Raw genomic sequence first — 4430 nt, 5'->3', positions numbered from 1 at the left:
ATGTTTTATTTTTTTCATATTCGATTAGTTTTCAGGTTAACTTAGCCTTGAATTGCAAGGATTCAAGTAGAAGTCTTAGGGGTAACTGACCATAGAGAAATTGACAGTGCAGCACTTGAAGGCTATAGGTCGTAAAAGAAGTGTTTAAGAACAAAATGCAGTCACTTCTGCTGTTTCCCAAACCAAATAGTTTGAACACAAGCTGGAAAAGATATTACTGCCCGCTTATCAAAGACGTGGGGAGTCTTCACCAGTCTAAAAAGGCGCTGTGGGCCAAATGCGAGATCTGTATGTGGAGAGACCCCAACCCAAGTGTGGTCGGACATTAGGGAGAATAGTAAGAAATTAAATTTGTAGTATGCTTTTCCGTAAATCTGAGTCGATTAAAATTACCAGTCAGTCAGCATAACCCCCTCCCCCTAAAAATTTAGGCTAGTCACAGTGTCAACCAATATCAAGTGTTTAAACAAATTTCTGGGTCTCAGGATCTTTACTTATCACGCCGCTGGAATCTCAACTAAGAGGGATCAGCACCATTAATTAAGAATGAAGACCTGTAGGCTTCCGATGGTCCCTCACTTTTGGTGATAATCACCAAAACAGTAAACAACTACAAGAATAATATTCTAGGAACATAAGTTTTATACTAGACTCTGAATCAAGCAAAAGCAAAAAAAGCCAGATAGAACCATCTCTAATCAGAAAATATAATACTCGGTAGGAGTGGTTTTCACATATCAATACATGTTACAAAACTATTTCAGCAAATAAAAAATGACATTGAAATAATAATCGCAAAATGTCAACACTTACCATCGTGGTTACAATAGCCTTCGGTACAAGCAACGTCAGAGCCCTCTGGGGAGCTTGGAGAACTGGAAGAGTCGTGTGGAGTACCACTTGAAACATAGCCAGAGTCTGATTCACATTTCCCAGGGCTATTCATCCATCTTCCAATCTTTACAGCATTTTCTAAGCCACAAGTACCCGATTTGCAACTGTTCCCTCCATAGCTTCCTCCTAAAAAAAAATACGACAGTACATAACAAGAAAGACTTAATTGGGTTTTTAACGCAATATTTTCTGATGGGTTATAAATGGACGCAAAATTTTCCGTTTCTCCTATCTTGTTTTCGCAAATCCTGTTGTGTTTTTTTGTTTTTTCCCAGAGTTCCAAGGAAAACATAAAACCATAAAACTGGGAGTGTTAGAGCGGAAGCCGGTTTACAATACAGAAAAAAATTTGCTAACAAACTTTCTAAGATTTTCTTTTATTACTATGCTTAAACTGCTCAAACTTTACACAAAATGCTTAATTTGGGAAAAAAAGATTGCAGAAAAATATTGGGCGGTTGAGATTTTTTTTAATTCTTAAATTCAGTGAAGAACTTCTATTAGGAACAAATAGTTTTGTTATTAGAAAAAAAAACGCGTTCTTCTCTGCAGTATTCTAAGCTCCTTAAACAGCCATTTTGCTGCCTGCTATTAACCTGTTCTAATTGAACCTAGACAACAAGAAAAAACGAAAGGGCCATTTTTTCTTAAAAAACGACTGATTTTGAAATTTTACCAGTAAGTTAGTATTTAATTTCACAAATCGACAATAAATATTGTGCTAGTAGTGACGATTATGATTATATAAAACAATTCCATAAATATTAATCTGCATGACAGCACTGAACTGGATTAGTCTATTGGATTCTTGAATGACATCTAACTACGATTAATTTGCAAATATGCTAAAGACCATTAGATAGCGTCAGCGGGTGTTAACATACAATTGTCCGAATAATCAGTCTTTGTTCGAATATTATATTGACGCATCGAATGGTTGGCATATTTCAACTTAAATTAGAAGATCATTCGACCGGTTATGACATCGTTCTAGGTCAAATTTCAGAAATTTCTCTCCCATTGAGATTTTTAGTTTTAAATAATTCATCTGGTTCTAAGACGATTTTTGTGGAAATTTTACGTTTCTACCTTGAATAGTTTTAGCTGGAAACTCAGTTTAGCTGGAAAGATGCAATTATTCTAGTTACACGGGGTTTCAACTTTATTTTCAATTTCATAAGCTTTTTGTAATCCTATTGCAATCAGACTGAGCCAGGTGTTAGTTTTTCAAGTTCACTACCATGCTGTGGCCATTGCATGCCAAGATAGGAGGTGGTGAATGTAGAATGTAATAATTTTTCGAATTCGAGATTCTATTCCTGGCAATGATACATGACCTTGGTGTTACTTCCTCGGATAGACGGAAACTTTTTAATGATCTAACTGTTTTGGAGAAATGATATAAAAAAAAAGTAAAAACAAAGAAAAAAAAAGAGTAGCCCTATGGGTATCCTGAAACAAATATTAGGTGAAGCTGTTACTAAGGATATGATAGTCAATCCTTTGAAGTCAACAATTTTAATAATAAGCATTCTTAAAACAATTGGTGTTGATTCCTCGGATACACTGAAACTTTTTAATGATCTAACTGTCTTGGAGACATGCTAAAAAAAATAAAAATAAAAAAGTAGCCCAATGGGTATCCTGAAACAAATATTAGAAGAAGCTGTTACTAAAATCCTTTATACCCTTCTTCGGAATTAATATTTCCCCCCCCCCCTCCTCCTCGTTCTGCTTGGACAAAAATTCCGATTTTCCCCCCAATTAATTTTCCATAGTAAGATGCAGAAGAACTTATTTGTCGTAGGTAGTCATCATGTAAAAGCTACCAATAATCACCATATTAAAGAAATACGAAAAATAAAAACAGCCTCTTATTAACGATATCTTTCGCCAACGTCGATGGCAATATCTAGTTTATATTAAAGAATAGAGACCATAGCACTGTTAAAGCAATTTTTTAAAGAATAGAGACCATAGCACTGTTAAAGCAATTTTCCAGTGGAAACCTACCCGATCAAGGAGGAAGAGTAGTCAAACTACGCCGTGCATAGCCAGATCAGCACGTTTCTGCAACCCGAGTGGGAAGATATACTAGCGGCATTAGGATACAGTGAAGAGTTGAGACTCTTCGTCAATTTCCTATGTGTCTCTAGAGTCATAGGAGGATCTAAAGAGGTCTAAGGGTAAGGTGATAAGAAAGGAAAATGGTTGTCAGAGCTACAGAAGGTAGATGGGGGACTTGCGTTTCTAAGAGGTTGGATATAGTATAGGTACATTTATACAGGTTAATGTAAAATAATAAAATGTAAGTGAAGAGGGCGGTGAAAACGTTCATTGTGTAGGGCAGAAGTAGGGCACTCATACTGACGCATTTCCGTAATTCCGTGAGAATTTTGTGGTATTTTGGCCATAATTATGACGATACTGTACAAATATACGATCCTTAACGCCGTATGGGGAGAGGGGCCCGTAATGGGGAAGTACATTTTAAGATTACAATTTCCTACTTTCCTGGAAGAGCCTCCGGGTTAAATTTCGGAGGGACCCCTCCCTATGTGCAAGGAAGCTCAGGGCCAGCAGAAGAAGAGCAAAAGTTATTTTCCTTCTTGAGAAAAGATTCTGTTCTGGACGTGCGCGTGCAACTACCATATTATTCTAGCCTGAATGCTTACCTTTGGCATAATAAGGCTGATGATAATAACCGCTTCCTTGCTGCTGTCGACCTTGCTTACACGAATCCTGCTTCCCACATGCTTGCTGAAGGCGGCTAAAACGAGGAGCGATACATGGTTTCAAATGCCAAGAGGTATGTTCGTACCTCTTCGAATGTGAATGGCTATGATCATAATCTTTCTTATCCGTTGTTGGGCATGCAGTCCACGAGGGCTCAATTGGGCTTGATGGCGGACGATAAAGAGGATGACCAATGGGCACTTTGTGAGAGATTTTCAAGTTCTAAAACAAAAGAGAATTATCAATACGTTAAAACACCAGCTATGTTTAATAGCATTTTTACAGATACAGATATTTTATTTATGAAATATACATAATGCTACAAAATACACCTGCGCATATGTCTGGTGGCATAATTGAGCGCATTAAAAATTACAACAAATTATTAAACACCGTTAGCAAATTAAATTAAAAAAAAATAAGCCTCTTGGACAACTGCCCAAATACAAACAAGGTAAATAAAACCAAAGTCAACCATCAGAAATAAACTTCCCCACCATTCTGCGAAACTGCTGGTAATCAGCGCAACTGATTTAAATTTAAATCAGTTGACTATGCGAATCAGCAACATATTTAAACTAAAATACTGAGCCGTCAGCAAGCTAAGGAAGGGTTCTCCCTTTCTCTCGACTTAGCCAATTTTCACTCTGATTCCAGAACTTTTTTTTACAGGAAAGACTAGCTACTAAAAAAATTGACCACCAACAGGAGTGACAAGCCATCAAAACAGAGGGAAAGTCAGTATGCAAAATGTCAAAATGTATTCATAATAACATTCAAAATGTATTTGAATGTTAAAT

General features: G+C 36.7%; 1 protein-coding gene and 1 pseudogene across 2 annotated transcripts in view; one reads left to right on the top strand and one right to left on the bottom strand.

The window, feature by feature from the left end:
* The window catches only part of LOC148942039 (uncharacterized), a 532991-nt gene that overhangs the window by 270839 nt on the left and 257722 nt on the right, over positions 1-4430 (top strand). The gene's annotated exons all lie outside the window — the stretch shown is intronic.
* The window catches only part of LOC148942041 (uncharacterized), a 39561-nt pseudogene that overhangs the window by 5252 nt on the left and 29879 nt on the right, over positions 1-4430 (bottom strand). Inside the window, exons 10-11 of the transcript XR_016143203.1 lie at positions 3570-3852; positions 814-1020 (exon numbers count right to left, since the gene is read on the bottom strand). The product of XR_016143203.1 is annotated as an uncharacterized LOC148942041 (transcript). The remainder of the gene's footprint in view (positions 1-813; positions 1021-3569; positions 3853-4430) is intronic.

This window comes from Artemia sp. Qi Xiang Cuo, chromosome 17 (assembly GCF_049724085.1).
Source record: "Artemia sp. Qi Xiang Cuo chromosome 17, ASM4972408v1, whole genome shotgun sequence".
NCBI classification, from domain to species: domain Eukaryota; kingdom Metazoa; phylum Arthropoda; class Branchiopoda; order Anostraca; family Artemiidae; genus Artemia; species Artemia sp. Qi Xiang Cuo.
This window is presented reverse-complemented; position numbering and strand designations above follow the sequence as displayed.